At 42.3% G+C, this 12,500-nt stretch overlaps 1 protein-coding gene across 3 annotated transcripts in view; it reads left to right on the top strand.

Annotated features, from left to right (window-relative positions):
- The first annotated feature begins 294 nt into the window (after positions 1 to 294).
- LOC138958068 (chitinase-3-like protein 2) overlaps positions 295 to 12,500 on the top strand; it is a 30,027-nt gene continuing 17,821 nt past the window's right edge. Inside the window, exons 1-2 of one of the 3 annotated variants that reach the window (XM_070329134.1) lie at positions 1,666 to 1,852; positions 3,292 to 3,391. The gene's annotated coding sequence lies outside the window, so the exon portion shown is untranslated. Of the gene's footprint in view, positions 463 to 1,665; positions 1,853 to 3,291; positions 3,392 to 12,500 lie in introns of those variants that run through there. The other 2 variants (XM_070329133.1, XM_070329132.1) reach the window with 2 other exon arrangements.

The raw sequence follows: 12,500 nt of genomic DNA, 5'->3' as shown, positions 1-12,500 counted from the left end.
GCGAGGTTTTTAAACCAGTCATTCTGCTGCGGGCTTTGGTTTACGAGCTGTCATAAATCAACATTATCAAAAATAAAATAAAAGAATGGCGTGTCTTTCTTTTACGTCACGCTCTATGTCTCATTTCTACGTTATAATTTGAAATTCTAAACATATTAGGAGTGACATCGCTCTTTCGCTGTAGCCGGATATACTTTCGTATCATCAATTATGTCGGCTGTTGCATGTGAACACATGAATTGTCCCCACCTACTTTCGCCCATTGCAAAAGCAAGTTATAGTTCCTTTGCCAACAGCGCATTATAGAGGACATTCTTTCGCGAGAACATTGCACAGCTTGCGACTCGTTTATGCAGTTTTCTGGCCTTGTTAAGATGTTTATGTCGTGACGCTCTTGGTTTAGTCGGCTTGTGGAAGTTTTATTGCTGTTGAGTTCTTCCTGAAGAAAGTGTGCAAAAAAAGGTGAACCATTTGTTTTTTAACTGTGCTTTTAGTGTTGTTGAATCCGTGTCGCTGCACTGTGCATGGCAAAAGAATCATTTTATTCAAGTGAAACCAAACGCCCAGGCGTAAAGCCACACTTGTAAGAGGGTCGAGTCACCGTGTCAAATGTGCCAGGTTTTAACTTGGGCTCATCCCTTCGCTTAGTCACACACCAAACATAAACAGCATGTGTACTCTCGAGATATTTTCATGAATAACTTTTGTAAAAGCTACCGGTTAAAAAATCAAAACTCTCCAAGCAGTCAGCGTGTTCATTTGTGTTATATGTGCAAGTAGAGGGATGATCAAATCTCATGTAAAAGCCAGCATGCCTGACCTGAGACGATGAGCTAAACGCTTTTCAGAAGGAGGAGTGTGATTTGAATGCAAATTCCTATAGACTTTCAACCATACCGTTTTATATTTGTTTGTGGTGTCTTTACAGACTTCTGTGTCACGAATGTCTACGAGTCTACAACATGGAAGTACTCTAATCAGATAAGAGCGCTTCATACCAGTGTCTGAATATAGCATGTTAGGACTGAAATAAGTGCAACAGTCGTGACAGGTCCGTGTTTTGTGTGTGTGTGTGTGTGTGTGTGTGTGTGTGTGTGTGTTTTTAGGTTTACCATGCACATCAGTGTGGGGCTTTTAGTCAATGAACATGCTTCCCTCAGTAAAAAGAATAATGTCCATTCATACTTGATCATTCACAGTTGGTGGGTTTTTCATATAAACACATGTTTGATGTACAAGGTGTACACAGGTCCGTATTGATGTACAAGGTGTACACAGGTCCGTATTGATGTACAAGGTGTACACAGGTCCGTATTGATAAGCAAAGTCAGTGCTGTTAACAGAACAGTTTCTTTCAAGACAAAATCCTCAAGATTTAAACAGTGTTTGTTCTTATAGAGCTCTACCTATTTACACTAGTTTTAACAATCATCAAGAAAACTCGATCGACAAATAAAAAAAAAGTGTTTAAAATGTACCAGGTGGGTTTTTTTAACAGTATAACTCTTGACATATTACTGTGTTTGAAAAAGAACGCTTCACTAAACGTCCTCCGACAAAAGCGAATCCTCCTCAAAAGTCGACACCACTTCACCACAGGAGGCTGTATTTGAAAAAGGGACACAAACTTCAAAGCTAAGTGACGTAACTTCTCCTTCCCCCCTCCCTAAAGTTTAGGGAATGGCAAAGAGAGAGGGAAGGGGCAAGGCTCGGAGCGGGTCAGTCGGTCGATGTGTGTGTTGAACGAGCAATTGTGCTGGGTTTGTCTGCAAATGGTGGCTCGTGCTGCCCTGTTGGCTGGATAATAGTGTGGATCAGACGGCGAGAGACACAGAATCAAACAGCAAGAAAGGTATGTTTATAGGAACATCTAGTTATGACAAAACAAAACGTTACGGTAACGGCGATATGTGGTTAGGGAATTACCAGCAACACCTCGAGTTTTAAGGATTGAAAATATGATACCGTCCACATTGAAGTGTTCCACTGTTGAACACCTTTCATAGCTCTAACTGAACGAGTAGCACACGTGGTAAACACTAGTGTTCATTATAACTATGTGCTATGTCACACCGTGTTCATTATAACTATGTGCTATGTCACACCGTGTTCATTATAACTATGTGCTATGTCACACCGTGTTCATTATAACTATGTGCTATGTCACACCGTGTTCATTATAACTATGTGCTATGTCACACCGTGTTCATTATAACTATGTGCTATGTCACACCGTGTTCATTATAACTATGTGCTATGTCACACCGTGTTCATTATAACTATGTGCTATGTCACACCGTGTTCATTATAACTATGTGCTATGTCACACCGTGTTCATTATAACTATGTGCTATGTCACACCGTGTTCATTATAACTATGTGCTATGTCACACCGTGTTCAGTATAACTATATATGTGCTATGTCACACCGTGTTCATTATAACTATGTGCTATGTCACACCGTGTTCATTATAACTATGTGCTATGTCACACCGTGTTCATTATAACTATGTGCTATGTCACACCGTGTTCATTATAACTATGTGCTATGTCACACCGTGTTCATTATAACTATGTGCTATGTCACACCGTGTTCATTATAACTATGTGCTATGTCACACCGTGTTCAGTATAACTATGTGCTATGTCACACCGTGTTCATTATAACTATGTGCTATGTCACACCGTGTTCATTATAACTATGTGCTATGTCACACCGTGTTCATTATAAGTATGTGCTATGTCACACCGTGTTCATTATAACTATGTGCTATGTCACACCGTGTTCATTATAACTATGTGCTATGTCACACCGTGTTCATTATAACTATGTGCTATGTCACACCGTGTTCATTATAACTATGTGCTATGTCACACCGTGTTCATTATAACTATGTGCTATGTCACACCGTGTTCATTATAACTATGTGCTATGTCACACCGTGTTCATTATAACTATGTGCTATGTCACACCGTGTTCATTATAACTATGTGCTATGTCACACCGTGTTTATTATAACTATGTGCTATGTCACACTGTGTTCACCGCCCTGATATGGCCCTTCGTGGTCGGCTGGGCGTTAAGCAAACAAACAAACAAACAAACACTGTGTTCATTATAACTATGTGCTATGTCACACCGTGTTCATTATAACTATGTGCTATGTCACACCGTGTTCAAAACAGGAACACTTCCATTTAGAGTGAAATGAGACATTGCCTACAAGTGGAGAAAATGCCTGCTTCATTATTTACCTTTTCTGCTTCTAATGTTATCAATGTTGGAAGTAGAGGAGAGACAGTCAGTGACTAGACGTAACTTGAGGCACCTAACCTGGGCGGATCTTAAGCGAGGGAAGAAAAACTATTGAGACAGACTCTACCAGAGCAGGTAAGGAAAGGCTGGTCATCTAGTTTTTGTTTATTTATTTTAAGTGAAATGATGCGGGGTTTTGTTTTTCTTTCAATCTGGGAATAGTGGTCAGAAGGCGAGAGACTTGGGTCGTGCTTCATTTGGGTACACGTTGAGGACTTAAATTAACTGCATTGACGTAACTGACTTTTTTTTTTGGAATAGTTTTGTTGTTGTTGCGTGTGGTGTTGTGTTGGGTTTTTTTTTTTTTTTTTTGATGGTCTGTTTACTTTTTTGTTTGTTTGGTTGTTTGTAGAAGAACAACCCATAAGACTGTGCCTAAACACGTGTAAGTAAGAAACATTTGTTGGTGATGGTCAACTAAATTATGACTTACATGTCACCGTGTTTGATACTGTGTCTAGGTATACACAGTAAGCCTAGCATGTCACCGTGTTTGATACTGTGTCTAGGTATACACAGTAAGCCTAGCATGTCACCGTGTTTGATACTGTGTCTAGGTTTACACAGTAAGCCTAGCATGTCACCGTGTTTGATACTGTGTCTAGGTATACACAGTAAGCCTAGCATGTCACCGTGTTTGATACTGTGTCTAGGTATACACAGTAAGCATAGCATGTCACCGTGTTTAATACTGAGTCTAGGTATACACAGTAAGCCTAGCATGTCACCGTGTTTAATACTGAGTCTAGGTATACACAGTAAGCCTAGCATGTCACCGTGTTTGATACTGTGTCTAGGTATACACAGTAAGCCTAGCATGTCACCGTGTTTGATACTGTGTCTAGGTATGCACAGTAAGCCTAGCATGTCACCGTGTTTGATACTGTGTCTAGGTATACACAGTAAGCCTAGCATCAGAAGAAAGTTGTTTTATTTTTAACAAAAATATTTTTATCTTGTTTTAATTTTCTGCTTTTTGTTAAATTTCAATGTACACACACACAAATTGTGTGTGTCAAAACTATAAGAGGAAAGACTGTGTGGCTGTATGAAGCCGTTGATTATTCTCTTCTCACATGAGCATAATGACATGTGACAAGTGTTTACAAGCGCAGTAAGGTGGTATAAATCTCTGAAAAATGTACGATGCACTGACTTCAACACCTGTGCTTTGGTTTATGCGACTAGAGACCGAGAGACCGTGCTTATTTTGGGCAAGTCCCGCTGCTAATTTATTGACTAGATATACATGCAAACGTGAAAAAAAAATAAGACAGAGTTAATGAATGTCGGTGAGAAAAGTGTTGATTTCATTGTTGACAACAAGTTAATGATGATGATTCTTCTACTTGGTAGCTCACTGTTACAGAACCAAACAAGTCGCGTTAGGCGAAATAACAACATTTAGTCAAGCTGTCGAACGCACTGCATTTTTTTTCCACCAAGACCGCATACTCGTAGTTTCGTCAGTTCACTGCTCGCGGCAAAGGCAGTGAAATCGACAAGCCATGCAGAATAGTGCGGTAATGGTCGCGCTGAGTAGGATAACACGCTTTTCTGTATATCTATTCTTTTTAGCTTACTGAGTTTGTTTTTAATCCAAACATATCATATCTATATATATGTTTTTGGAATCAGGGACCGACAAGGAATAAGATGAAATTGTTTTTAGATCGATTTCGGACAATTAATTTTAATCATAATTTTCATATTTTTAATTTTCAGAGCTTGTTTGTAATCCAAATATAACATATGTATATGTTTTTGAAATCAGAAAATGACGAAGAATAAGATGAAATTGTTTTTGAATCGTTTAAAAAACAAAAATCTAATGACAAGTGTCCGATTTTTATTGACCAAATTCATTAATTATTTTTTAAGCCACCATGCTGAAATGCAACACCAAAGCCCGTTCTTTGTCGATGATTGCTTTGCCAAAATTTCAATCAATTTTATTGAAAAATGAGGGTGTGACAGTGCCGCCTCAACTTTTACAAAAAGCCGGATATGACGTCATCAAAGGTATTTATCGAGAAGAAAAAAACCATTCGGGGATATCATTCCCAGAAACTCTCATGTCAAATTTCATAAAGATCGGCCTAGTAGTTTAGTCTGAATCGCTCTACACACACACACACACACACACACACAGACACAGACACACACAGACACAGACACACACACACACACACACACCCACACACACACACACACACACATACACCACGACCCTCGTCTCGATTCCCCCTCTATGTTAAAACATTTAGTCAAAACTTGACTAAATCTAAAAAGGTGGTTTTGCTTATTTTTCGTTCGAGATACGAACCTGGCTAAACTTTTTTTCATTTGAAGATGTTCGGAAGTAAATCTTTTTTTTAATGAGCTGTGGAAGAGTTGCGTCCCTTGAAGCAATGAAGCAAAACAATGCAACTGCATAGATGTTACAGAGGAAAATGAGCTCCATTGTTCGTTTCTTGCAGTGTCAGCTTAATATAGCGACCTTTTCTTTCGAAAACTCTCACTTCAAAGCTCATCATTTACTGACACCGTGATCGCTTCTCTGCAGAATCAGTGACTGCGTGTGTTTTGCCAGCCGACTTTGTATTGACCATTATATTTAACACTATTATATCCGCTATTTTGCACAAGTCTAAATTAAATATCCTCGGCAAACTCCATTACGGCGCAAAACAAGACGGTGCGGACAGGAAATGCAGCTAAACGTTTTCAGTGTGTTATTTCAGCATGGGTTGTGCCAAGAAGGATTACTCCAATCCACAAACAAATAACCTCCCTTTGGCACAGCGACTGCTCAAAGCTTAACTTGTTCTTGTTGGTTGTTTCCCCTTCTTGTTACCACTGTCCCTGTCTTTCTTTTTGTGATCTCCGCTTTTGGTCCCGATAATTTTTAGTGGGAAGGGGGGGGGGGGTAATCGTTAACGAGAGCAACTATAGGGCGAAGGTGGAGGAATGAAGTAATTGAGAGAGACAGAGAGAGAGAGAGACAGACACAGAGAGACAGAGAGACAGAGAGAGAGACAGAGAGACAGACATACTGGCGCACAGATATAGAGAGAGATAGAGAAAGAGATACAGAGACGGACAAAAAGAGAGAGACAGACACACAGATAGAGAGAGAGACAGACACAGATAGAGAGAGAGACAGACACAGATAGAGAGAGAGACACACATTGACAGAGAGAGACGCGGAGGGTGAGATAGAGAGAGGGTAAGAGGCAGACAGAAAGATAAACAGTCACACAGACAGACAGACAGACAGACACAGAGAGAGAGAGAGAGAGAGAGAGAGAGAGAGAGAGCGAGAGAGAGAGAGAGAGAGAGAGAGAGAGAGAGGGGGGGAGAATCAGAGAGAGAGAGAGGGAGAGAGAGCGATGACGGTGGGAGGGGGTGACAATGAGGGAGAAATAGAGAGTGGGAAGTGTGTGTGTGTGTGTGTGTGTGTGTGTGTGTGAGTGTGTGTGTGTGTGTGTGAGTGTGGGAAGTGTGTGTGAGTGTGTGTGTGTGTGTGTGTGTGTGTGTGTGTGTGTGAGTGTGGGAAGTGTGTGTGAGTGTGAGTGTGTGTGTGTGTGTGTGTGTGTGTGAGTGTGTGTGTGTGAGTGTGTGTGTGTGAGTGTGTGTGTGTGAGTGTGTGTGAGTGTGTGTGTGTGGGTGTGTGTGTGTGTGAGTGTGTGAGTGTGAGTGAGTGTGAGTGTGTGTGTGTGTGTGTGTGTGTGTGTGTGTAGGTCTGTGTGGGTCTGTGTGTGCTTGTGTGCCTGTCTGTATGTCTGTCTGTATGCCTGTCTGTCTTTTTGTATGTATGCATGTCTTTGTGGGCTCACATCACAACCGCAGTAGAGAACCCTTGCCTAGTTCATCCAGTTGAGTGAAACCTTAAGCAAGCGTCTGCAACCCTGAGTTATTTAATTAATCTCTTTGGTCCTAGGATTCTCCATTCTTTCTTCTTCAAGGGAGAGTCCCCATGGCTACGGTGGGGGGAGGAGTTGGGGGGGAGGGGGGAGAGGTTTTGTCAGTGTCCACTTCGATCTTTAAAAAAAAAATGAAATGGAGAAGAAGTGGTTGAAGAAAAAAGACCAAGAATGTAGTATACCATAAATCGCATTGATAATTGCCCTTGTATGGGTCAAACATTCCTTGCATTACACAAATCACAGTACTCTTCTTTAAAACTCATGTTTCAATTTGCTTCAAAGTGTTCTACTCGGCTAATCGTATGTGTGGGTGGGATACCAGTATCCCACTGCCGGAAAGCTTTACTGTTTCATGTTGCTGACACATCATTTGGGGCGTATCTTCTTTTCTTAGCTTGGTTGTAAAACTGGTTAACACCAATAATTATTGATGGACCGCATAAACAAGACAGACGGACAGGGAGTAGCAGGGAGTGAGAGAGAGAGACAGAGAGACAGAGAGACAGAGATAGACAGAGATAGACAGAGATAGACAGAGATAGAGACATAGAGAGAGAGACAGAGATAGACAGAGATAGAGACAGAGAGAGAGAGAGAGATAGACAGAGATAGCGACAGAGAGAGAGAGAGAGAGATAGAAAGAGATAGAGACAGAGAGAGAGCCAGACAGAGATAGAGCCAGAGAGAGAGAGCCAGACAGAGATAGACAGAGATAGAGACAGAGAGAGAGAGAGCTAGACAGCGATAGACAGAGATAGAGACAGAGAGAGAGAGAGAGCCAGACAGAGATAGACAGAGATTGAGACAGAGAGAGAGAGAGCCAGACAGAGATAGACAGAGATATAGACAGAGAGAGATAGAAAGAGATAGAGACAGAGAGAGAGAGCCAGACAGAGATAGACAGAGATAGAGACAGAGAGAGAGAGAGCCAGACAGAGATAGACAGAGATATAAACAGAGAGACAGAGATAGAGACAGAGAGAGAGAGAGCCAGACAGAGATAGACAGAGATATAAACAGAGAGACAAAGAGCGAAAGACGGAGAAAGAAAGAAAGGGAGATGAGCAACTACGCGAAGTCTTGGTGGACTTCTGCGAAACCAATCATGCTCTGAACAAACAAACAAACTCCAAAACTGTCGTGCTCAGATATTTATTTATGTAAATTACATGAACAACTGTTATTGAGGGGAATGAAGCATGATCTTCATACGCCGACGTGCATAGTCCACACGGTCAGACTCTCGCAGACCGAGTACATTTGTAAACTGGGCCGTAGATTGTTAAACTAATCTACCTACCAACCAACATACAGCAAAAAAATAAAATAAAAAAATAAACGAACCAACGAACACACAAACAAACAAACAAACACCTCGAAGCTATAACGGAGACAAACTCTGAAGTGAAATATCGTCGATGCGTCTTCAAACGAAGAAATGATGCACACAGCTTGACCTGAACAGTCGAGACTCTGCGTCAATGGGGCGGAGACTAGACTTCATTTTCAAACTGGGCACTGCAACTTTGAAACAACGGTTGCCTTTTAAAGGCGGCATTCTGTCCCCGAGTCTCGGACAAGCCAGACCTGTGTCCAGCACAAAGGCGAGGTGTGACAGCACTTGTTAAGCCAACACAACTTGCTCATTTTTTGCCCGTCTCACGGCCCCGCCTTGTTGAAGCCACGTTTGTTTGCTCCCTTGCAACGGAATGAGCGCCATCTTTTGAAGCCGAACAGTTGCCCCCCTTCCATAGCCTAACAGTTGCCTCCCTTCCATAGCCCAACAGGGTGTTCTCCCTTTCCTTGCTGAGCTTAGTGTTCTCCTTTTGGAAAGTCTTGTGAAGGCGTTGCATTGTCAGACTCTTGCGGATTTTGACATATTGTCGCCGGGGTCAGCAAGGCGAGATTTCATAGTTGAGTCTGAATTTTATTTTTACTGTGCTGGATTTTTGGGAAGCATTCGGCTCGGGAGCGTTAGAGAGCATAGGAATATTAAGGCGTCATGATTTATTCATGGAAGAGCTTTTCTTCATTTATCTCTTGTTTTAAACTCCAGATAACTTCTATTACATAATCAATCACCGTTTTTCAAAATGTTGCTGACGTCACGTACCTTTCGCAGCTACATTCAAACACCAAGAAACAGAATTTCGTTTCACACCGCAAAAGAGGACCAGAGAATTCTTCGAACGTAAATACGATAGTCACAGCTTTCTCCTATCTTTGCAGTTTGTGAACACGAAAGAAAAAAAAAGAGAATCTGCCGGTTTGTGTGACATTAGATCGCTGCTTCGGTTTGCTAAACGGTATCTTGGAGGAAAAAGGGGTTATGAAACAAGTTTTGACCAGTGTTATCTTTTCCATAGCGCAAACACTGAGATCAGAAAATGCTTTCTAAAAAAGAAAAGAACAGAAAATGTGCACAAGTAGCCTACATCGCTATACGTCAAACAAGCTGTATTATTCATTCTTCCCCAAATGAAGACAGCTTTATCAATCATCTTGAGGTGAGCTGACTTAATAATCCCTGTGTACATATTTTCACACACGGAGCATTATATTTCAAAATATTTCCCGTGACAGCAGTTGTGCACACCAAGCCAGGCTGGCCAGGTTTGTACAGGGGGTGAGAATTTCTCCACTTGGAAACGTCCCAACAATCAACAGCCTGCCTGCAACCTGTGCAGAGGGAACTTTGTATAGGCTAGATTGACACCAGTGGCTTTTAACAAACACATTCATAACGAAATGCCCTCTGTGCATATATGAGACATCTAGTCACACTGTTGATTGTGTCCATGTAGAAAGGATGGTCTAATCCCGTGTAAAAGCCTGGACACAACTCGACAGAAGCGTTGTGTTGATTCTTGGTATGTGTGCATGTGGAGGAATAGTCTTATCCCGTGTAAAAGCCTGGATATATATAGGTTACACACTCCGAGTTCTGATTATCTTGCATATTTTCCCTCGGGTCGATTTTCAGGTATTACCTCGCAAAAGGCTCGGCCTTGGAAAATATGCAAGATATTCAGGACGAGGTGTGTAAGCTTTTTTATCCCATTACTCCGACGTTTTCATTAAAAACACTTACTTTTTCCACTAAAACCTGCCCGTGCCTGTTTTCAGCTTGCCAAAAGCCTCCGCAGTCGAATATCATGTCAATGAATTCATGCGCAAAGCTAGTACCCATTTGTCAGCATAATGGACGGCGTCATTCGACTTGTATGTGGACATTCAGTCATTCATATTGCTTATAAAAAGGTCTGCTATCTGCTTTTACATTTTGAAAGTCATTTTAAAATATCCCTGTGTATATTTGACATCGGCTTTCGTTATACTCAATTCGGCATACCGGGTTTATATTTTTACCAGAATTGCGCACGATAATGGCAGCACAACAAATTCAGTTTGGGCCGTGCTGGTTTGATCGTTGACCCAAGTCAGTTCGCATGCAGTGTTACTGTTTGTCAGTCGGGGATAGAAATGTTGGCTGTCATCGCGCTGTTCTGTTTCGGTTTTCACACGTGGATCACTTACATATTCAGTCGTCGGGTTTAGGTGAGCCAAAGCTTCAATACTTCGCCTGTTGTAGACGTTAAGCAATAAAGCTTGGAAGTTGTATGTCGGCACTGAGAGTCGGTCGCGGTACATCGCTTTCTACTTTGTCCCGGTCTTGAGTTTGAACACCTAAGGTTGGATACATCTTACACCTCACATCCTCTTCTCTTCCCCATATATCTTAACTGTATCTCCAACTTCTTTTCGTCTTCTTCTTTTCATTTTGATGCCACTCCCTCATTTGTCGCTGAACCCCGCAGTTTACTCGACTCGGATTCACACAAGCCCGTCTAGCAGACGACAGTTCGAACAGTCTTGAACAGCACGGTTGCAAGCAGATTCAGCTATCAATCGAAGCAATACACTTAAAGCCAAAGCAAATAACCAGATGAGAAAACATAACGTTTGATTTGACTTCATGGTGACTCTTCTGATAATTTTTTTGGCGTTGGAATGGATCTCAACGGGTTCCCAGCTACGACAACTTTTCCAGAGTTATGCACCGCAGGCATGCCTTCGATAGTTAATGTCAATTTCAGATTGAGTTTTCGAACTACCAGGTGACTGGGTTGTGTTTTGATTGCTCTCTCTCTCTCTCTCTCTGTCTCTCTCTGTCTCTCTCTGTCTCTCTGTCTCTCTCTCTCTCTCTCTCTCTCTCTCTCTCTCTCTCTCTCTCTCTCTCTCTCTCTCTCTCTCTCTCTCTCTCTCTCTCTCTCTCTCTCTCCCTCTCACAGTTCTGTATAGATGGCTGTCTGTGTAAAAATTAGGGAGTATCGACCCTTGATCCCACTCGCAATACTCGTTGAACATGCCTTTGACCATGCAGTCGCTTCAGCCAGCGAAATATCTCGACTCCGCTCTTTAAATCCATGCAGAATGTGCGTATCGCATAAAGTATTCTTTATTTTCTCAATATTGACACATGTAGGCCTGTACCTATACGTGATATTGACTTTGACACCACAAAATATTTCAGACGTATGTTGAAACAAGAGGCGAAGCCTTCAAGGCTCACGTAAGAAATAGACAAACAGTAACACAAACTCAATCACTCCGTCACACATACACACCCACACACACAGTAAGCTTAGGTGACGACTGTGCAAGAAAGAGAGACACTAGATCTAGATCTGTCTCAGGGGCGGACCTAGGGGGGGTTCCTGGGTGCCCGGAACACCCCCCCCCCACCCCCCATCCGTTTGTTTTTTTACCTTGTTATCTTCCACGAGAGGCCTCCGATTGACCTAAAAAAATAAAATTCCTTCAGCATCTGGGGGGCTTTGCCCCCCAGACCCCCCACCAGGGCTTTGCCCATGGACCCCACCGGGGCCTGAGCGGCCCCTGGACCCCTGCTCCAATTTGGAACCCCCCCTTATCCACAACTAGGTCCGCCCCTGTGTCTGTGTCTGCATGTAGCCTACTTACAGGGACACGACTGCCAAATAGTCTCGGCCCGCTCAAAATAACAATGACCGAGACCACACACACCACGCGAGAGAGAAAGACTACAGGGAGGCATGCAGTCATGATGCATTAATTGACGTCAAACACTTTTGACCGTGACGTAATCTTATGCGAGCTTTATCCATAGTCTTGGATAACCACTCACACATAGACTCGGAAATGTTAAAGTTTCTACCACAGACATACACACACACGCACACACGCACGCACAAACGCACGCACAGACAGACAAA

Source organism: Littorina saxatilis, linkage group LG2, assembly GCF_037325665.1.
Source record: "Littorina saxatilis isolate snail1 linkage group LG2, US_GU_Lsax_2.0, whole genome shotgun sequence".
NCBI classification, from domain to species: domain Eukaryota; kingdom Metazoa; phylum Mollusca; class Gastropoda; order Littorinimorpha; family Littorinidae; genus Littorina; species Littorina saxatilis.
This window is presented reverse-complemented; position numbering and strand designations above follow the sequence as displayed.